Source organism: Balaenoptera borealis (genome assembly GCF_965194805.1).
Source record: "Balaenoptera borealis genome assembly, chromosome: 14".
Lineage (NCBI taxonomy): Eukaryota > Metazoa > Chordata > Mammalia > Artiodactyla > Balaenopteridae > Balaenoptera > Balaenoptera borealis.
Genome location: NC_138875.1, coordinates 2,855,091 through 2,878,879, shown reverse-complemented (window position 1 = coordinate 2,878,879; position 23,789 = coordinate 2,855,091). Strand labels below are relative to the sequence as shown.

General features: G+C 39.9%; 1 long non-coding RNA gene across 2 annotated transcripts in view; it reads right to left on the bottom strand.

Moving 5' to 3' along the window:
- Positions 1-4,990: 4,990 nt before the first annotated feature.
- The window catches only part of LOC309610774, a 217,182-nt gene continuing 198,383 nt past the window's right edge, over positions 4,991-23,789 (bottom strand). For both annotated transcript variants that reach the window (XR_014234156.1, XR_014234157.1), the window contains one exon: positions 4,991-11,108. This is a non-coding gene — a long non-coding RNA (uncharacterized lncRNA). The remainder of the gene's footprint in view (positions 11,109-23,789) is intronic.

Here is a 23,789-nt window from a genome sequence, read left to right as displayed (position 1 = left end):
ATTTTTTTAACTGCTTCTCAGCTTAGATCAGAAAAACCGACATTGTTTTAATTTCCACACTGGAGCAGCATTTGTTGCATCCCTTTGGTGGCTTTACAGAGAAGAGGTTTCAGAGGGAGAAGTCTGGAGGCAGAGAAACTAGTGGGAGGCTGTTTCGAGAAGACCCAGGAGAGATAGGTGATCATGGCCTTACAGGAGCCCTTAGATGTGAGAGAGCCTGGGGCGGTGGGTCACAAAATGGTACACAGCTGTAGAGCGTGTGTGAGCGGGAAGCTGGAGGGAACCGTCAGTGGGAGGAAGAGAAGGTGCCTGGGTTGATGCTGAGTTGTCTTGGTCGAGGACAGGGCAGGTGTCGTTCCCTGACACAGAGAATGTGTAAGGAGGGGCAGGTCTGGAGGAGAAGTTAGTCAAATCCGACCTAGGAGTTGCAGCAGGGAATAAAGTTTCTGCAGCGACTTCAGGGTGTGGAAAATGCTTCTGCAACTTTTAAAGCCTTCATATGCATGAAGAGTTCCCTTGAGATATGTCTCCGGTCATAGCCATTTTTATCCCCAGAGACCCTGTGGTTAAAGATTTACCAGCATTCTTGCTTGTAGCCCACAGAGCGTGTATTATTTTCCAGTACATACTTTGGAAAACCTTGTCCTAACTTTCAAAGGAGAGGCATAAAGCAAAGTACAGTAGGATCCTAGCGAACAAGAAGGTTTAATTCCAGGAAGTAGTGTTTGAATTATATGGAAAGGATGCATCAGCTTTCAAAGGGCAGAGACGGCAGGACAGCCGAGCCGGTGTCTCTCCACTTTCATCCTGGGGAACTTTCTTTTTTTTTTTTTTTTTCAGTAAAACAACTATTGTTTTAGATTTCTTTTTTTTTTTTATTTTAACATCTTTATTGGAGTATAATCGCTTTACAATGGAGTGTTAGTTTCTGCTTTATAACAAAGTGAATCAGCTATACATATACATATGTTCCCATATCTCTACCCTCTTGCATCTCCCTCCCTCCCACCCTCCCTATCCCACCCCTCTAGGTGGTCACAAAGCACCGAGCTGATCTCCCTGTGCTATGCGGCTGCTTCCCACTAGCTATCTGTTTTACATTTGGTAGTGTATATATGTCCATGCCACTCTCTCACTTTGTCACAGCTTACCCTCCCCCGTCCCCATATCCTCAAGTCCATTCTCTAGTAGGTCTGTGTCTTTATTCCCGTCTTACCCCTAGGTTCTTCATGACCTTTTTTTTTATTTTCTTCGATTCCATATATATGTGTTAGCATACGGTATTTGTTTTTCTCTTTCTGACTTACTTCACTCTGTATGACAGACTCTAGGTCACCTTATCTTTGATAAAGGAGGCAAGAATATACAGTGGAGAAAAGACAGCCTTTTCAATAAGTGGTGCTGGGAAAACTGGACAGCTACATGTAAAAGAATGAAATTAGGACACTCCCTAACACCATACACAAAAAGAAACTCAAAATGGATTAAAGACCTAAATGTAAGGCCAGACACTATCAAACTCTTAGAGGAAAACATAGGCAGAACACTCTATGACATAAATCACAGCAAGATCCTTTTTGACCCAGCTCCTAGAGAAATGGAAATAAAAACACAAATAAACAAATGGGACCTAATGAAACTTAAAAGCTTTTGCACAGCAAAGGAAACCATAAACAAGACGAAAAGACAACCCTCAGAATGGGAGAAAATATTTGCAAATGAAGCAACTGACAAAGGATTAATCTCCAAGATTTACAAGCAGCTCATGCAGCTCAATATCAAAAAAACAAACAACCCAATCCAAAACTGGGGAACTTTCTACACCGAGCTTCCTTGGGGGCATCTGACATCCTTCTCCTGAGCGGCTCTCCCACACCCCCGCCCCCCAGCCAGCCCTTACCTGGATGGGCCCTTGATGGCGCTCTCGTCCTCTCTCATGGAAATCTGTCCTTCCCTTACGCTTGCCCTTATCGGAGTTTGGGGTTGTCACCCATGGGCTTGCTCTTCTCTATCTTTGGTCCCAACCCCTGGTGTGGGGTTCCCAGGGCAGCAGGATGCTGACTGACTTACAGCTTTGCTCCTGGAACAGCCAGCCCCTCAGCAAATGTTTGGTGATTATTTGTTCACTCATTATGTGCAATTAATGATGGATGGAAGGAAGGGTACCAGTAAGCAATACAGATGGGGAAACTGCAGATATGCTGACCAATGGTCTCTTAAGACTAAACTTAGAGGTTATGAGACCGGATGGCAGAAGCTGCCTGGCGTCTGATCTAGGAGAGTCCTGGAACATTATACACGGGACTTGGGCTTCGTCCTTGTGTGACAAATGTGTAGACTTCTGTGGATACAGATCAAGAGAGAGGCTGCCATCATCAAAAAATCTACAAACAATAAATGCTGGAGAGGGTGTGGAGAAAAGGGAACCCTCCTGCACTGTTGGTGGGAATGTAAATTGGTACAGCCACTATGGAGAACCGTATGGAGGTTCCTTAAAAAACTAAAAATAGAACTGCCCTATGACCCAGCAATCCCACTACAGGGCATATACCCTGAGAAAACCATAATTCAAAAAGAGTCATGTACCACAATGTTCACTGCAGCTCTATTTACAATAGCCAGGACATGGAAGCAACCTAAGTGTCCATCGACAGATGGATGGATAAAGAAGATGTGGCACAGACATACGATGGAATATTACTCAGCCTTAAAAAGAAATGAAATTTTGTTATTTGTAGTGAGGTGGATGGACCTGGAGACTGTCATACAGAGTGAAGTAGGTCAGAAAGAGAAACACAAATACCGTATGCTAACACATATATATGGAATCTAAAAAAAAAATGGTTCTGAAGAACCTAGGGGCAGGACAGGAATAAAGACGCAGATGTAGAGAATGGACTTGAGGACACGGGGAGGGGGAAGGGTAAGCTGTGACAAAGTGAGAGAGTGGCATGGACATATATACACTACCAAATGTAAAACAGATAGCTAGTGGGAAGCAGCTGCATAGCACAGGGAGATCAGCTCGGTGCTTTGTGACCACCTAGAGGGGTGGGATAGGGAGGGTGGGAGGGAGACGCAAGAAGGAGGTGATATGGGGATGTATGTATATGTATAGCTGATTCACTTTGTTATACAGCAGAAATTAACACATCATTGTAAAGCAATTATACTCCAGTAAAGATGTTAAAAAAAAAAAAAGAGAGAGAGAGGCTGCCTTTCTAGTCCTTGAACTGCTTCCCTGATGTCCTGGAGAATCTCAGGGCCCGTGGATAACTGGTCCTATAATTAACTTGAGGTGAATCTTCTCAAACAAAGCACAGCATGTCATATTAAATCATTTTTGAAAATAATGTCTTACTCAATGTGGAAAATAAAACAAAATATGAAAATGAATGCCCTTTGTCTTAAAAGTAACAACAATTCAGTTTCACTTACAACTTGAAAAAATAGTTCTTAGAATAAAAATAAGAATTTTTTTTTTTTTTTTGGTAAAAATTTTCAGGCAAAATTTTGTGATAAGATGCTATAGCATTCCTTCTCTTTGTGGTTATTTTTGTTGCATAATCATAAGAATCATCACATCTGCAAGTAAATATTTTAGGTCTTCATCATTTCGCCCAAGCATCTCTCTTGGTAATTACTTGATCTCTGTATGATTCTCTTTCGACGAGCCTACTGTATCATCATCTTTATGGAATTCTACTAGGGTGAAGTTAACAATTAATTGTTAACTGCCAGATTCTCTTTGTAAATGTCTTTGTGTGAGATTTAAGCAATTCTCCAATATACCTTTTATTGATTTCTAGAAGTTGTATGCATTTCACAGTTTTTACAAATTTTCTTTACAACTCAGTTGTATTTTCTTTGCATTGTATTGTCTGAATCTCTATCATTGAGTGGGTCACCATCAACTTAATGGAAATTAATAAACCATTGCATTAAACAATAGCAACTAATTTATAAGTGGTCAGCTCATTAATGAAGATCCTCCTGCTTTGACGACTTCTTCTTCCCTGTGCAACCTTGCACCTCTGAGGACTGGATGACTGAACGTGGACCATGACCTTTCTCTTCTGTGTGCCTGAGTCCAGCAAGATTCTTCATCCTTCTGTACCACACTCCACGCTTTCCTGTCTTCATCCTTGCTCCGTTTCTCCACCAGGAATGCCCTAACCTATTTCTCATCTGTTATTTTTTCCACATGGTGTTTCCTAATCCTTCTAATCAGTTTTATAGTCACTTTCTTGCTCACTTACTTTTTCATTCTTGTTTTCCTTTAACCTCTGTAACATAAAATCAAATATAAGTGCTTTAATGTGGTACAAAAGAAGTTATGTTTGTTCCATGTGGCTGACCTTTTCCATCACTGTCTGATATTTGATACTCAAATAAAAGCACAAATCTGCTTAAAGATACTCCAGCAAGTGCTACGACTTGCCTTTGTGTCTGCATATTTATGACCTATCATAGTTTGTCTATTCAAAGATTGACAGAGACACGTAGACACACGCACAGAGACATCATGCACTACTTTTGCTTGACTAATTCACTTCACTTGATGAGTGTGTCTCACACCATCACCTGGCTGGATGCTCTAAACCCCACATTTGTATTACTGTAATTCCTTGTGCCTATCACGTTACCACTACATACAGAAATGAATTCTCATGATCTGCTACGTGTTGGTCTCTCCACCTAGACTTTAAGTTCCTTGGGGGCAAATACTGGATCATACCTTTCTTTAAATCTCCAACATCTAGTAGAACATGATACATAGCAAGAGCTTTCTAAGATTAGTTTGATTAAGTAATGAATATGTATGAGCTTTTTGTTATAATTATGTTTAGTTGCAAACTCCTAAAAGGCAGAGACTATACTCAACTAAGATATAGCTCAGTGATCAATACCCCCTGGTGGGGAAAGGTCCAAGCAGGTCACCATGCATTCTTCCCCTTAATCTTCATCCTGCCTCTCCTGGTTGTATAACCCTGGGCAGATCACTTAACCATGGAGCATTCCCACCATCTGTAAAGTGAGAGGACTGGGCTAGCTGGTCCACAGGAACTCCTCCAGCTCAATAACTCCATGAATCATTGGACAATATGTGACTTACTGAACAGGAAATTTCCTTTATAACCATTTCCTGATTTTTTACTTATATATACAGTAATATGCTTTTTAAGCCTGTATTTTACATTCAGGAGTAATCTGCAAATATATCAACATCTTTCTAGTCTGATGTTTAATCCAGTAATCATTTTACCTCACTGATAAAGTGGATTCACCATCTTGGGATGAAAACTTTGAGATGCTTATAAGGCAATGATTTATTTGGAGCACTGGGTTCCTTTCTTTTCCAATAGAGCTTTTAAACTATTTCAGGTGTGACCACAATGTAGAAAGATACTATGGTCCTCACTCTAGAAAGGAAAAATTAAAGCACAACAGTTTCAAAATAGAGGTAACAGACAATAGAACATGCATTCAGAGGCCATCAGGAAAGGCCATTCCTTCTCGTTGTTGAAAGACACTCGGAAGAACAAACTCTTCCTGCATATATGTACCACAGGAAACTATCACAGATGAAACTGCTTTCGCTGTTTATCTGGTATAGACACAGCTTTTGAGTATGTTATGAAACTTTTCACCTTGAAGCAACAGTATTTTCAGGAAGGAAAAGTCAGTTTTGTGCTAGCATCTGAGAATACCAGTGTATGGTATTTTATGTTGTTATATAAGTTCGTTAGCATTATTTGGTGCAAGGAATGTAATTTTCAGGAAGTTAAACAAATCTGCAAGTGAGAAATCTGGCATTGTAAAAGAAGCAAAAGCAAGAGCGAGAAACTTTGACTGCCACAGGAGATTTTAGAGCAGGTGAGAAGATGTCGCAGGTGACGTACAGTTATGCGATCAGGTAGGGGATGGAAGGAAATGCTGAAAAGGTCAGAGATTTGGCTGATTCAAATACATGATTAACTGTGAGAATGACGGCTGAAGAGTTCAATTTACACCAAGAGACAGATGCTCGCATATTCTGAAAGAAAACGTGAACATGAGGAAAGTTTCTGCGGAGACTGCACCAAGCGCTTTGAGTGACGAACAAAGCAGCAAGGTCTTGACATCTGTGCTGAGCTTTCAGAGGGAGCTGGGTGATACAATGCTTTAGGAAGAAAAGAGTGACCAGGAGTGAACCAAGGAGCAAGAGAACCGAGACTCAAGAGAAAGAGAGCCTTCGGCAGACACATCACAGCCCCAATACTCCCCACCAAAAAATCCTGTATTAAATCATCGTTTAGTTAGTCAATCCACAGTGGGTGAGCACACACTAGGCATACAGAATTATGTTGAGCATAGCAAGAGCTGGAAATATGAGAAGACCTCATGCCTGCCTTCCAGCTCTTCATAATATAATGAAGGAAAGTAAGACAAGCAGAAGAATCGTGATAAATATCATGATATGAAGCAGGAAATGGTGAGTGGTGAGAAGAAGCACAGCCTAGTACTTTTATGAGGCACCTACAGCTCTTTTCAGAATGAATACCAACATGTTTCTTTTCTATCAGCGGTATACTCAACTTATCTTTCAAAGTAAAAGAGCATACTGATGTATTTGGAAGGAATTCTGGGGTGAACTTTGGTATTATGCAAAAGGGGGAAATTAGGATGAGTATCTTCACTATCCAGATTGCTTCAGAGTGCACTTTGCTCTAAATTGGTTTTGATCTGTTTTGTTGTGTTGATATGGTGGATCGCACAGACGTAAAACAAAAATTTAAATAGACTTTAGAGGGATAGGTTTCCCACTTCTGAGAAAAGTTAAGAAGATGTGATGTAAGTTTTGAAGGGATTCTCCAAAATGAGTCCATCTATGGCTTCTCCAAAGGATGTCTCTAAGTAGGATAATGTCCATTTCGTCATTGGAAAATTTGGCATATTTATTGTAAAAAATCATCGCTTAAGATCATATACTTTATAAGTGTATTCATTCAAAAGAAGAGCATGCACTGAGTTCGTATGGTGTGCCTGGCATCTGGTAGAGCTAGATTTACGCATCCATCTCATCTAAAGTTTATAGACTGCTTAATTTTCATCAACAATCAGCAAATTAGTGGATTCCATGTTGACTTACGTTTGAACCTAAAGGCTTATTTATTTTACCATCCACATTAAGGAAACATTATAGAGAGCTTTTAAAAGAAAAACAAATAGCTTTGGGGTCACAGGAGTAGAAAGAATCCCAATCTATCATTCAGCCAGGTTCAGCAAACATTGCATCATGAACCAGTAGCCCCTAATGAGGACAGCTCCAATACACTAAACAAATACGCCATTATACTTAATTGACTTAGATAGAAATCTTCTAATTTCCTGATTGTTTATGGACTTGAGCCCATTGTGGATGACAAAGTGGAGTATATGTGTGTTTGTGACAAGCATGAAGGGATATCTTAGGTATTAATGATGAAATGAATACATTTTACCATGTGCACCCAAGAGGAGACAAATAAGCATTGGACACTGCTTTGCACTCATTCTAATTCAGACCAGAGCATCATTAAGAATGATACTCTTACGTATCTGCAGCCTGTATGAATTTAGGGGTTTTTATAAATGTAGAATGCACCAAGAATGTAGTAATATGAGTAAAATATTACTAGACGTAGCCAAGAGGAAAGCAGAAGTGAGGAAATAGAGGAGCAACCATGTAATGTACTGAGCTAGATACTTTCAAATAAACCAGTGTTAAAGCAACCATAGTAGTGATGAGAATCAAAATCAAGCACCTGATTTATGATTTGTGAATGATACCCTCATTATCTTCTGTTCCAGTGACTACTTGAGGGGCAAATGACTTCGGAAGAAGAAAAGGCACTTACATTTTAAAATCCCAGAAAACCAATAACCTTATTTGGCATTCTGGATAAATGCTTTCTTTTCTATTGGGCATTACCATGAATTATGACACCAATGACCAGTGATATTAAAAGGTCTTTGTTGTTTTTGTCTTTAAGAATCTAGCCATGGACGTTTTCACATAATGAAAATAACAATCTTGTTTTGGAATGTGTTACAATAGAGCTTAAACATACAAATAAATAAATTTATAAAGTCTAGACCCTAAGGCTGCCTCTGGGGTTCACTTTTGTTAATTATTGTGTGTCCCAGGTTGTCTTAGACATTTGAGCTTAGTTTTTGTTAAGGTAAAATGAAGAAAATTTGACTTACAGAGAGATGAGAACTATTCTCCATAAAAATGGCTCTGAAGATCCTAAAAGGCTGAACTTCAGCAAAATGATTCGTAGCAGCTATTCATCAAGCATTTATTTTGGTTAAGGTCGTAATGAAGACTTTTTTTTCCTTTTGCTGGGTACCACTATTTCATGGTTGCCATGAGTTATTCGAACAAAACTGCCAACCAAAATTCCCATAGTTCAGTCATGGAAGATTGTGAGGTATTTTAAGTGAGTAGCAACGTTGGTGAATCCAAATGGAACAGAATCTATTGTAAATAAAGTGTTTGATGTAGTCAGTGCCAACATTTCTCCCCCAAATGATTTGTTGGTGGTATTTATGGGGTGGGTGAGTGGGAGGTGGGTTATGACTGTAGTCGAATTATTTTAACCCATCCATTTCAGGTGGTTGGGAAAAATGATAAATAGAGGGGAGAAATGTGTAAAAGGAGGCATAAGGAGAAAAATTTTGTGACAATGTTAGCTTAATTTAAGGAGGTACATGTAATTTAAATTAAATTCATTTACTCCATCTTTGAGGCTATGCCACCCAAATTTACATAATATATAGATCTAGATGAAAACTAATATGTCCTCAGACCAATGAAAGGAAATATTCTTGGTCTAAAAAAAAAAGCTAGCATTGCAAAAAAACTCCCTGTAAAATTTCACCACTGAGATCTTTCACACGCCTTTAGAAAGTAGAGGGTTCATAGATTTTGCCCTGAAAATTCCAACAATCATTGTCGTACTGGGAGGGATCTGACAAATTCTTATTGTACCATCTGTTCGGATTTCTAGAAGCTTAATTCTACCCTTCTGTTTACAGGAAATATGTGTTTATAACATGGAGAGGGGGGGGGAAAACACCCCTTTTTAGGCTCCTACAAGGTAGGCTGGTTGGAAAAAACGAATAAGTCTAGCCAGTACCACAAACTATAGAACGGACTTTGGAGAACAAAACTGACAATTTATCCTGCAAAACATGTTCACTTTTTATTCATTGTTATTCTTTACTCCATCTAAATAAGCTCTTTGTTGTAATAGGTGATAAATGTGTTTGTAGTTCTTGTATATTTCAGGATAACAGGATATGAGGTAAGGATTCTATACGGTAATATACGGAATTTTATCTTGTTTGCTCAATAAACACATCCGTTGACAGCACCTCCGTATTTTGACCCACATTTCCCCATTTTGAATACAGCTGTCTTCATTTAAGAAGACAGCTTCTCTTGCAATGTGCCGAGTATCTGCTATATCTGAGGCTCTGCAGAATGCGTTTCCTCAGTGCTCTGAAGCTGGCAACTTCGTGCCGGCCACCTGTGCAGTTTCCATTGGTACAAACACACAATGAGGCTCAGAGTAAGTTACATCAGGCTGCATAGCAGTAATTCATGTGCAGATATAAGATTAAACGATATAAATAAAAAGCCAGAAACTGTGATTAGCATTCAGAAGCAGGATCAGCAAATTTCAGATGAGATAAACCAATGTAGGTAATTTAACGACTGTTTAAAATACATTAGAAATATCTAGTTTCATCTCAGTGTAATTTGTTGGACATATGATATTTGAGTCTCTTGGAGGAAATCTAAATTACTATAAAATAGGATCAACAGGAATCCACAGTGACATATTCATAGCAAGCCCAAGTGAATGCATACTTTTAAAATACCTTCAAGTTCACTGAAAAAACAAGTTTTTTATTTGAATACGTATGTTGATTTGGGAAGGGCTATAAAAAAATGAATAGTCTGCCTCATTTTTCTAAATCATGTTAACATTAACTTGCATACATATAACAAAAAGACCTATGTCTCCTTGTGAATTAATCATTTCCATTAATAAGAAACTCTTTTAAAAGTAAGCTCACTCTTCCACAGTGGCTTTCACAAAATCTTATCTTTCCATCTGGAAATATTCTGTGGTTCCGGAGGATTGTTATGCCTTGGCTCTTCCTTTTCTATAAACGGAGGCATCGGAGGATGGCACAGAACCAGGAAATCTGAGCAGTTTCCTATGTGTGTCACATCCTGGACTCTACTCCTTAGGAGAGAAATTAATTTTTTCTTTCTTTTTTTTTTTTTTTTTGAGTAACTGTAGGATTCCAAGAATGAAAACAATCCTGAGAAATAGTGAATCCCTATCTAAAGGTATAGATGGGAGGAGATTATACCCCTGTATTTAGGGATGTACAGTATGTTTAGACAACTTTCTACCATTACTAAATCAGAATACCTTTGGGCGGGTACTTTTTTGCACTATTGCCATTATAGAAAATCTTGATATTTGTAAGGGGCTTAGAGTTTCTGGAAGCAAAGAATTCCCCTGGGGATTTTGTTTTTGTTTTTGGTGGGAGAGGTGAGGGGACAGATGTGGTAAATATGCAACTCTTCAACAAAATGGCGATGGCCCATAACTAGTTAAGCATATTTTTATTGGTAAAGGGAAAGTTTTTAAGTGTTTTTACGTCCTGGGTATGTTTTATTGCTTTTTTTGTTTACAATAAGACAAAAATCAATGAATGCTGTTTGAGTTTTATGAACCCTCGTAAAGGCAAGAATGTATGCGTACACAAATATTTAGACATTCAGTTTACATGCATTATGTTTATGGAATCTCTCCATAACAGTAACAAATGTCACATTTTCATTGTACCCACCTCTGAGGACTTCTGATTTTCACAGGCACCATTTCATTAATGTTCACAATGTTCTGGAAACACCGAATGAGGATGATAAGTTTTCCTGTTGGTGCTGCAGCCTGAGAACCAGGGCCCAGAGAGATTGAGCAACCTGCTCAAGGTCACACAGAAGATCCTAGGAGCCCACAGGGGGTCACAGCAGGACACTTTCCATAGATCATCATATCCTTAAAAAAAAGAAGAAAGTAAAGCACTGAATTCCAAAAGGCCAGAAAACTTGATGTAAATCCTTGGGGCCTCAGTTGTTTTGCACATGCATATTGATTACAATTTGAAAGAAATATTTCCTTATATTGTAAACTACATAGCTACCTAGCCATCTCATTTGCATCACAAAAATGAAAATACACACACACCAAAGATTTCTGATTGCCTCATGCAAGACTTTTAACATCCCATAAATAATTGGGAGGCTCTGAGTTTGTGTTTTTTATCTTCTTTTCTTCATTTGTCAATTTTTCATAAAGTCAGAAATGAAGAGGACCACCATCCACACATGCACCCCAATAACAGACCTAGGAGAAAGGAGGCCCCCAGTGTAAGCAACCGGCTGAGGTCATGTGTGCCAGGTTTCTCTTCCCGCCCTTTGCACACTGTGTTTTTGGAAAGAAGTCACAATGCACAGCCCACACTTTTACGATTTGGAAAATTATGGTCGACCTCCTTCAGGGAGCAGTAGACTGGTATTTTTATTTATGAGATTTAATGCGTAACTCTTGAAATCAAACAGCAAAGTAAAGAGTGCACGTGTTTGATGCTCAGTGTTTACAATGGCTGTTTCCCATTCCCTGTTGCATGAGCGTAGGACTGGGATACACTTCCCACCTACAGAGCCCAGAGATAGTCGCGATACATGGTGACGTTAGTGAGGCACTTGAGGGACCACAGACACTGGGAGTTGGAAGCCCCTAGAGGTCGTCAGTTCACCCCCCTCTGACCAGAGGTGGACAGAGCACCCTTAGCAGCTCAGGGCCAGCGAGGCTTCACCGGGCAGCTGGGAAGTCGTGCTACGTACGATGCCACAGGATGAGGGCAAGTGTGAAACGTAGTAAATGAGGTTAAACAACATGCCAATAAGAAACCTAGAAAATAGAATTTTTAGCTTACGTTCGGTATAATAAAACTAAAGTATATTTCTGTTCATGTAAGTTTGTCCACAGAAAAATATTAAAAGGAAATATAAAGTAATAAAATTCTACATTCAGAGGGCTCAAATCTTTGTGTTATTTAATTTTTGGAAGTTCTTATATTTAATCTACATTCTTCCACTCTGTTCTGGAAAACTTTACATTATTCTACAAAGAAAAAAATAAGAAAACACCAAATGAGGATTTATCCTGTGATCTTGCGAACTACAGTTTTCCTGCTTGAAATAGCACACAAGGTTCAGCTGGTCGCAAGCCTTTCTTCTTTCTACTCTCAAGTCCATGTGAACAAGAGCAGAAAGACACACTTGCACACAGATTCACGCCTTGGTCAGTCTCGGGGGGGCCCAGGTCCAAGAGCTTCAGACCCCCAGTCTGCCTTCATATGGGGCTTATTCAGAGGAAATGTGCCCCAGTCACTGCGGGCTTGCAGATTCTCCTGGTCCACGGTGGCTGCCCGATGGTGAGTCTGCGTGTCACGTGGAAGGAATAAGCGCAGCCCAAGTCAGTAGCGCGAGGCGAACAAATGAGCCCCGAGATGCCTGGAGTTCTCTGACGCTCCTGTCAGCTCCTGCCTCTCCTAGGGATGGGTACTTTGTTCGGAAGCCATCAGTCACAGTGACTCTGACCTTTGGGTATACGCTAGACTGTTACCATCACGAGATGTGCGTTTGCTTCCAAAGAAATGATCAGTGTCTCCATAACTGATGAATTTATGAGACACAAATAAAAGAAAAATGGTCTTTAAAAAAACACAGCATGTCTAGAGGTGGGCTTGGGGAGACCTCCTTCCTGAATTCTCCCCCAGTGGGGCGGGGGACGGGGTTCCAGCGGACGGCTTCCATCCCTCGCGGGGGGGGGGAAACACTGGACGCTGTATGAAACTCACACATTCTGAATTTCTAAAATGTTAACTCCTTTTCCACTGAAATGTAAACTACAACTGGGAGATAAGATTGCTTACATTGGGCTACGGAAGTATTGATGACAGAATAATAATATAAAAGCACCTCTGCTCTCAAATTGCCAAAAAAACGAAGCCCAAACAGAATATACTAAACAAACAAAATATACTACAATTTAGTATATTTCCATGAGAATTGCCTATCATAGAGAAAATTCAACCATAAATGGCGCAGTAATTGGCTGTTGTCTTACAGAGGTCAAAGTTCAAAGTGGAGGCTATCTGGAGAGTGGGCTGTGATTCGAGGTAGGTTTTTAAATGGGTTTGATAAAGTCTTGTAAAAAAGCCAAAAGAGATGCTGCAATTTTAATGCTAAGTGGCTTTGCATTGGAAAAATGCCCAAGGGCTGTGTCTAGCACAGTCGCTTACTAATGAGTGACCGGGAGATCAATGGGGAAGGAATGCACAGGCTTTGTCACCGGGACACTCACTCGGCTGGCTGGTGTGTGATCGGCCTTAAGCAGCCGAGGCCGGTGTCCTGCCCTCCGGAGGCCGCCCCCAAACCCCCCGGGGGACCAGTGCCGGGGAGGCGCAGGGCCTGAGGGGGCCACCGCCAGCTCCTCGGAGACAGGCAGAGGTCCCCTCCCAGAGCTGGAGGGCAGGAAGCAGGTTAGAGAGGAGGTTTCATGGGTCTTCATTTCAACACTGCACTGAGGTCGCTGCCAAATGAATCAAATACTTCTGAGCCCCAGGGCGCGCCAGGCGCGGGGACCAGTGGGGGCTCCGGGTCGGGGAGATGGTCCTGGCTCTTCCTCAGCGCGGCCCGGGGCACCTTGTTCCTCCTTCCCACCCAGCCTCTTGCCACGGGGTCAGTCTAAATCCTCCTCCTCAAGCAGACATACCCTAAGGCCTTTTGCTGGTCCCCATAAATTCGTCATCTTTCTAGTGGGGCGGGTCCATCCCCCAAAACAGCTGCCTGGGGAGCGTCTGGCCGGTGCGGACACTGCTAGAGGGAGACCAATCTAACTAAGCCTCTCTTGCGACAGTAACTGAACGGGGTAACGCAGAACGACGCCAGGGCCCTGATGTTAGGGGCAGTTGCTTACATCAGGCCCAGTAACACAGAAAGAACAAGTACAACCTCGGGGGAGAAAGGGGTCTGGTTTTCTCGACTCAAAAGTCATAAACATTTTTTAAAAGGGAGAAAGAAAGAAAGAAAGAGAGAGAGGAAGGAAGGGAGAAGGAAAGGGCGAGAGAAAGAAAAGGAGAGAGAAAGGGAGAGGAGAAAGCACACAGGCAGCTTTTCTGAGCTCAGGGTGGGGATGGGAGCTGAGGCAAGTAGGCAGCCCGTGCCCCAAGGCAGAGCCGAGATGGGCAGTGGGGACACTGGCGCCAGGACACCGAATCTGTGACCGCGCCCCTCCCCTCCTCAGGCTCTGTGTTCAGAGCTGCGATTAGTATTGGGAAGAAGCCGTTGTTAATAGATCAGCTAATGTTTATAAAGTGCTTGAAAGACCAGAGAACTATAAACAAGTTTACCAATATCCGTTACTGTTATTAATAAGCGAATAGGCTTTTTGAACGTTCGCTTAAGTGCGCTGTGGCTCTTTCTTCCTAATGGTTCCAGTGAAGCTTCTCCAGCGATTGGATTCCTGCTTCCTGATCGCCTTCCTCCTCCGCTCGCCCAGGGACCAGGGACCTTGGGTGTAGGGCTCAGGCCTCCTCATGCCCCCGGGGTGATGCCACAGCCGGGTAGAGCCAAGCTCGCCGGGAGTGAGGGTGTGATGACTGCTGACAACTTGTTTGTATATTTGTTTCTGATTCATCGTTTTAATTGTCAAGAAGTTTCTTCTGATGAAATCTTCCTCTTCCTTAACCACTGCTTGCCCCCAAGACCTTTTTATTCCATTGGAAAGAAGATATTTTCAACACTTTCCAGTACTCTCTGAACACGATGACGGGCTGCCGCTGCGTCATATACTCAGTCAGCAGTGCTGCGTACCTCGTGTGTGCACTGAAATTCCATGCCGTTTGGTGGCCTCATTGCCTGACGTTTGAATCCAGGTTTGAGCTGACAGCATCAGCAATTGCCACATCTCCAAATTTTATATTTTTCAAGTTCCCTTCGTGCCCTCCTCCATCAGACCTTCCCAGATCTTTCTAGCTAGAAATGGTCTCATCTTTCTACGGCCTCTTGCAGACGTTTCTGTAAACTATTTTTATGTCACTCATACATTCAACTTTCTTGTTATCCATGTTGGTGATTTATCTCCTTAAGGCAAAGACTATGTCTCGGTCATTGGTTTATCATAAAATACCTTACACACAGTACATTCTCAATGAATATTTAATGACTAACTTCAGAAGTTCTGACTGCATTTACCCTGAAGAACTACTAGAAAGATTTTTGAATCGTAAACGTAATTACTAGCAGATCTGTAACATCCCAAAGTAAGATTAATATTCTGGATCAAAATTTCCCCATCCTTGATTCTGCACAATAAAGATGACATATCAACATAGGAAATATTGTATTGACAAAAGGATTAAAGGAGATTTCTAGTGAAGTGGCAGACTGACTCCAAACACATAAAAATGCTGGGTGAAATACAGAAAAAATTTAAAAGTCATACCACATTTGGAAGAAAGGGAAATCTGCACTGAAAGGGAAATCCAGAAATAAGTCCAGGACAGGGTGAAAAGCAGAGAAGACTCCCAAATATCCCCCAGGGGTGCTGTTCCATGGGGTCTCTGAGCCCCTCTAGCCAGGATGCATTGTTTTCTGCCCAGTGGGTGAGCTGGGACCAGTAAAACTTTACCAGCTGGTGCTGGGAAGCAGCAAGGAAGCTTGCCACCTGGCCAGGACCTTGAAGGGAAGGGGAAAAGCATCTGGGAGAAATCAAAACCCTCAGAGTGGTGTTTGGCTTTGGTGTGCCAAGCAGAAACTCTGAACTAAGAAATTACCATAAATGTTGGATCAGGACCATTGAAATCATTAGGGGCCCAGCAGGAGCAGAAAATCAAAACAAAGCAAAACCTGGAGGTAAACAGGACAATGGCAAAACGAACCACCCCCTCAGAAGATAAACTCACAATGAAGTATTTCAATCCACATGATGGAATGAAGCAAGAGTCAGAAGATTCCATTACAAGAATTAGGGCCCTTCAAGAACCAGAAATGATGCAACTATATGAACAAATATGAAATAATGCAGCCATGTGAGCAAATATGAAATAACATTGAGGTTGAAGATGTTTATAGACATTTTAAAAGTAGAAACATGATAAAAATAGGACGATATTTTTAAAATAGGCATAAGCTTAATTGCCTCTCCCACAACTTCATCCATGAGCCAGGCTGCACTTTGTGACTTGCTCCCCAAAAGTCATACGAGACATGAGGAAGCCAATGCACAGAGGAGAAAATCTGGCCTGTACCACCATGGCCAGGGGGTCAAGGTTCACCTCATCAATAACAAGCGATATTGACAGGATGCATCCTTGGTCCAGTGGGATGGAAAGGGTACTTTCCCTCTGTAAAACACATAACCTTAGTCTAATCATGAGAAAAAACATCAGCCAAATCCCAACTGAGGGACATTCTACAAAATACCTCACCAGTCTTCCTCAAAACTGCCACAGTCTTCAAAAACAAAAACAAAAAAAGTATGAGAAACCCTCACAGCCAAGAGGAGCCTAAGGACACAGGATGATTCAGTGCAATGTGGTGTCCTGGATGGAATCCTGGAACACAAAAAGGGAATTAGGAAAAACTAGTGAAATCCAAATAAGTGTGGAGTTTAGTTGGTACATTTAGTAAAGTACCAACACTGGTTTCTGGCTGTGACAAATGTACTATGGAATGGAACATATATAACAACAGGGAAAACGGGACTCTGCACTATCTTTGGAAATTTTCTGAATCTGTTCTAAAAAAGGTGATTAAAAAAAAAAGATAGGCAACTCTGACAGCTTTCAAATAGACTTCTGCAAAGATTACCAGTGAAACAAATACAGTGGCTGCGAGAAAATTTCTTAACAACACAATAGCTGCCAGAACAATTCAATAATACATTTGAAGCACTAAGGGAAAATAAAAATGCAAAAATCTATATTCTTCCAAATAATCTTGTGAATTTGAGCAAAAATAAGGTCATTTGCAGACAGCCACAAAGAGACTTGGCCATTTACAGACATTCATGAGAAGTGCTAGTCCTGAAAGACATACCCGAGAAAAAGGGAAGTGGATTCAGAGGAAGGTGTTGGGTAGCGGAAGTAGTGATGATTAAGGAAGTTAGCACATCTAAATAAGCTTTTATTGTAAATAATAATAATGAATTCAGAAGGCAGTAGTTAAGAAGGTATAACAAAATTAGTTAACATTAGACAACAATAACATAGAATAAAGAAGAGGAGATCAGTGAAAGAAAGCTTTTTATAATCCTTGGATTTGGGGGGAAGAACACATGAACGTTGACTAAGTTTGAACTTCATTCAGTCAAGACTGCTTGTAAATATATGGTTCCTGACACTAAGAGTTAGGAATGCAATACTTAACCTGAGAATCAGCATGAGGCTGTTGAGAATATGGCCTCTCAACCCGTCTTTACTACCAATACAACATTAGCCAAGTTACTTAATTCTTCCGCACCACAGTTTTCTCATTTCTAAGTGGAAAAACTAACCACAGATATCTCATAGTGCTGTGGGAAATGTTGCACAAATTACCAAGTCCTTAGAACACAATAAGCTCTTACCCATCAGTACTTGCTGTTACTGCAAACCCAAACCACTAAAGGAAAAAGGAGATAGAAAGAAGGTATGATGAATCCAGTAGAACATGGGAAAGGAGGGAAAAGGAAGGCAAGAAAGAGTCTGTTAAATGGAAAATATAAAATATGATGACAAGTTCATCCAAATGTGTGTCCGTTTAACAATAAATGTAAGTGAATTATATTCATACCTTAAAAGATTCAGATTTTCAGATTGAATAATAAACAAAATCAAGCCATAAGAGCTTTATAGCAACACCCTTTAATATGATGCACAAAGACTGACTGTAAAGAATGGAAAAGGTACCAAGGTCAAGCTGGGGCAGCACCATCAATATTAAGTAAAACTGACATTAGGGCAAAAGTCATTATTAGGAATAAAGAGGGTACTACATAATAATTGTACTGGTCAGGGTTCTCCAGAGACACAGAATGTGTATATACATAGAGAAAAAAGAGAGATTTATTTTAAGAAATTGACTCACAAGATTATGGAGGCTGGCATATCCATTATTTTCAGAGCTGATGTCTCAGTTCAAGTCCAAAGTCTGGCAGCCTGCTGTAGATCCAGGAAGAGCTGACATCCCAATTCCAAGGTAGTCAGGCAGGAGAATTCTAACTCAGGAAAGGGTCAGCCTTTTATTCTATTCAGGTCTTCAGCTAATTGGATGAGGCCCACTCACAGTTGGGAGGACAATCTGCTTTACTTAGTGTACTGATCTGAGTGTTACCCTCATCCGAAAACACCTTCAAAGTAACCCAGCATAATGTTTGACCAAATTTCTGGGTACCCAGTAATCTAGTCAAGTTGAAACATAAAATTAACCACCATAGAGTTCAAAGGCTGTCTTCTGGCAGAATTCCTTCTTGCTCAGGGGACTTTAGACTTTATTCTATTAAGACCTTCAAGACCCACCCACATCATGGAGGGCAATCTGTTTTACTCAAAGTTCACTGATTTATTTTTTATCAACTTTTTTAATTGAAATATAGTTTATTTACAATGTCATGTTAATTTAGGCTGTACAGCAAAGTGATTCAGTTATACAATTATATACATTCTTTTTTTATATTCTTTTCCATTATGGTTTATCATAGTTTATTGAATATAGTTCTCTGTGCTATACAGTAGGACCTTGTTGTTTATCCATCCTATATATAAAAGTTTACATCTGCTAACCCCAACCTCCCACTCCATCCTTCCCCAATTCCCCCCCCAAACCCCGCCGCCAGCAACCACCAGTCTGTTCTCTATATCCGTGATTCTGTTTCTGTTTCATAGGTAGGTTCATTTGTGTCATATTTTAGATTCTACACATAGTGATATCATATGGTATTTATCTTTCTCTTTCTGACTTATTTCACTTAGTATGATAATCTCTAGTTGCATCCATGTTGCTGCAAATGGCATTATTTCATTCTTTTTTATGGCTGAGTAATATTCCATTGTATATAAATACCACATCTTCTTTATCCATTCATTTGTCGATGGACATTTAAGTTGTTTCCATGTCTTGGCTATTGTGAAAAGTTCACTGACTTAAATGTTAATCTCATTCAAAAATATACCTTCACAGAAACATCCAGAATAATACTTGATCAAATATCTGGGTAGAGGGGCCCAGCCAAATTGATGCATAAAATTAGCAATCATAATAGTAAAAGAAACAACACACCAAAAAGATGAAAAGAGTCCTAAATGTGTGTTCTCTTAGCAAAGGAACCATAAAATCTTTGAAGAAAAATCAAGAGCACCGCAGGAGAAGTTACAGTGAAAAAAACCCACAGACATTGTGGGAGATTGTAACGCACAATTTTTAACAAACAGCTATATCAAATGTTGGTGAGAACTTGGTATATTTGAATATCATTTTGAGCACAATTAATGTAACAGAAATATATAGAGTTCTACATACAACATGTAGAGAATACAAATCCTTTTCACGTGCACCTGAAGCCTTAAAAATTTTAAAAACCTTAAAAATTGAGTACATACTTTGCTAGAAGAGAATTTTCCTCTTAAACATTATACAGACATATTATTTGACCCTAAAACAGTACAATTAGAGATTATTTACACCTAGACAGAGAATCACTACCCTCTCCCACTCCCCTGTATTTTTGAAAACTAATAAACACACATCTTAAAATAAAGTAAAAATGATTATCCACTATTTTCTTTGTATACCTATGGAACACAGACCCAGTAAATTCATGGTATTATAGCTACATATTTATGTAGATTTATGTTCAACTTATGGAATATTAAGTCTGGCCTAAAATGTTACCAATTTACACAGGTTTTAAGCTGTCAAAACCTAGGATTTTTGACAACTGTTCCATATGTGTAGGTAATAAATTTTCACTGTCTATTGTTCTGCCATAGTTGAGAATGCTTATTGAAGAGTGTCAAGCAAATATTAAATCTCATTCTTAAACAAGTTAAAGAAGTCAGTATTAACCACTCAACACACAACCACCGAGAATCTTTATGAAAAATAGAGACTGAGGAATGATCTTAGCTTGGAGCAGAATCAGGGCACAAGACAACAAATGAAATGCAGAATATTGGATTGGAAATTGGACCAATAAAAAGACATTAATGCATAAACTGGCAAAATTTCATGAGTATTTAGATTAGTTCAGGACATTGCATGAAAGCTAATTATCCAAGATTTTTTGATAACTGTACTAGGCTTTGTAAGCTGTTAACATTAGGGGAAGTTAGGTGAGAGCTATGTGGGAACTAGGTGTATTGTGTTTTGCAACTTTTCTCTAAGTCTAAAAGTATATTAAACTAAAAAGTTTTAATCTTTACAATTCAAACTTCTCTCTTCCCAAGTCCTCCACCATATAAATACAACTTTTTTTTGCCTAATATTGGGGAAATGTCACCCAATTCAAAATGGAGAGAGAGAGCTGCTTACTTTACCTTACTCATGAAGGTATTTAAATACATTACAAAGCCACAAGGACATGGCCATCAGATTTAGCAGAGCAGAATTAACCAATTCTGAAAATGAGGGAGTTATTTTGCCAGGTATCTGGAATTTTTATTTACCCTTTATCTACCGCTGACCCGTGGTCTCCAAATCAATTTGAATAGCACACCGTTAAAATCGAATGTATAAACCAGATCAAAGCACAGAGGTTCTTATCAAAGATGGGATGGGATGGGGGCCTTAGACTCTTCTATGTAACTTTCCCACATGCCACTTCCCACCCACACCCCAGACCCCTGAGGTGTGCTCCAGAACATGCTGGAAGAGTTTGAAAACTACTGCCACAGAATAGGAGAGATTGAACTAACACCATACTGATGATGAGTGCAGTCGAACCCCAATAACGATGTTAAATCTACTACTTAATGGATTCCCTAGGAGCACTGTTTCCAGTTAAGGGACCAAATTTTTCTCTCTTGTCCCTCCAAAGCAACAAGTTCTAGAAGGACCCTTCTGGGTGACAAATGCAGCAGTCAATCCTACATCCCCTCCTTGGCCATCTCTGTGTCTTCCAGGTATTAGATAGCAATGATGCATATGTAAGTCTGTGTGTGTGTGTGTGTGTGTGTGTGCTTTCAGTCATATAAACTAAATATAAGAAGCACATTGTGTGAGGTTTTTTTTTTTTTTTTTTATGAAAAAGGAGGGAGAGTCACGCAGCCTGGGATAAATACTAGAGAAAGAAAGGCTCTGTAGAAATCAGTCTCCCGCTTTTATAGACTCCCAAATTATACTCCTCAAGAGGCAGCCCCCAGCAGTACTGTCAGTCATGATGAAGCGATCAGTCTGAGATTTATTATGAGTTTTCTTTTCATGTATTCAATGGAAAACATCCCACAGGTGTGTTTATATTACCAGAGATAGATGAAGATTAATTGTGTGCCCAGATGCTGAAACGCATTGACATATTTTCTAAGATTTAAGTCTTGTTAAGTCTTAAAAAAAAAAAAAGGCTGTCCAGAATTCTCACATAGTGAAGAAATACAATATCCTCAAGGACTAAAAGAAAAAGCAAACCATCATTTATTCAGGAAATAGAAATTCAACTTTCACCTTGAGGCCTAAGATTTTATTTTTATTTTATTTCGAAGGTCCAAAGGGAAGTCCTTTGAGGTCGGGAAGATACCCCAATGACCTCATCACCCTAACCTCCCCACCCAACATAATATACCTACTCCTGAAGTTTTCCTTCACTCACAGCCTAAGATCCAAGGAAAAGGGTCAGTTAACATTTAAATACAAGTGACTTCAACCAGAACGAAAGTTAAGTTAAAGTCCTTGGATCTTTCATCTTCCTGCATGTGCTTACTTTGTCCAGAATACCAGAGCTCCATCTTATACATCTTCCCTTTACAGATGTCTAAGGATTACACGTGTCGATGACAACATTATTTTACATTGTGCGAGACTTACGTCCTCTGGTAGTAAAAAATAAAAAAGATTTGCAGAGAAGTGAGTCCCTTTCTGTTTTCATTGTTTGGGGCAGGAGTTTAGGTGATGGTGTCAGCAGATGCCTGTGTGTTGTGGGAAGGGCTCTGTGGAGCTCCAGCAGTCAGCCCACTCATGGTCAACAGAAAGAAGACATTTTTGAGGTTTTCTTTAGTGAAATAGTGAAATTAGCTATTCGGCCGAGGAGGCCCCCCAACGAGATGCCTATTGCCAGGGGCTGCAAAAAACACACCTTGGAAGAGCAGTGCTGTAGATATGTTTCTGTCAAAAAGAAAGGAGATAAGCATCCTTAGAATTCACTGCGCAGTGACACAGGCTGCTCCCACCCGGTGGTCCTGTGACACACGTAGCACACAGCTGTCCTAAGGGCAGACTGGACTTGGGCAGGCAGAGGCTCCAAGTCTTGTCAAATGGAATCCACATGACATGCTCTAGTATTTGCCAGCTAACCTTCACAAAATGGAAAAGTGGCTTGAAAGTTTCAAGAAAGAGAACTTCAGCTTTGAGATGATACAACTGGACAGGCAGACGAAACATGAAGAAATAGCAGAGGTGAACTTTCTCCTACCTCTTTTGTGAGTTTGTCTCAGCCACATTAAAAGGCAAAGATTTAATTTCCACAATAATAGGAAGATAATAAAGAAGAGAGATCCTTTTTTTCTCCCTTAACCTTATCCTGTCTGCTCCGGAGGCTCCCATGACTGAGTACAGGACGACTGGAGCAACAGCAGTTATTTTGTAACCATGAGGTGTCAGCATGAGGAGAAGAATAAGCATTCTAAGAATGGCAGAAAAGGAAGAAAGAAAGAGCCTGGGTCCTTGACAGCATCACAGAGCTCCTATTCCATCCTGTAAGAACTTCTTATTACATAGTTTGTTTAATACCTTCCTGGCTTTAACCACTAAGTCAAGTTTTCTGTCATTTGCAGCCAAATGCATACTAACTATAGAGTTTTATATCAACAGAATGATAGAAAGCATTGCTTACTGAAAGAAACAGATGACTGTGTTTCCTTCATCTGCAATTTGTGGTTTAAAATTATGTAAATGCATTGTCCCTAAAAAAAAAAAAAAACCCACAGCTGCAAAGTTTAGAAACTTAGAAACAGAATCCTCTGATGTGCTTAAAAGTTTTTTTCCCCCCAAAACAGCTAAGAATAAAAATAAAAGACACATCTTCCTATTAGCTTGCTGGTGCAATTGATTGATAAAGGAAGATGGACCTTTAATAGCAAGAGTTCAACAAAACCTTTACATAAAAGGTCAAAAATCAAATACAGTAGGTGTGAAAAACAAATATAATTTAATTAAATAAAGCTCTTGGTGTGTTTCTCCCACTGGGAATTATGTATCGTTGTGAAGGGTTTTTTATTTCCCAGTTATGACACCTATTGACAGCAAGTAGTAAAATAAACTGAACTTATGAATAGACATTTAAATTACTGTATTATAAAACTGAAACCAAAGTTTTCAGAAATAATAAAGCATTATTGCCCTCACTATATTATTATTAATTTTCTACTATTAGCACATAGTAGAAATATTACTTAAAATATTGTTTTAAAATTTATCTAAT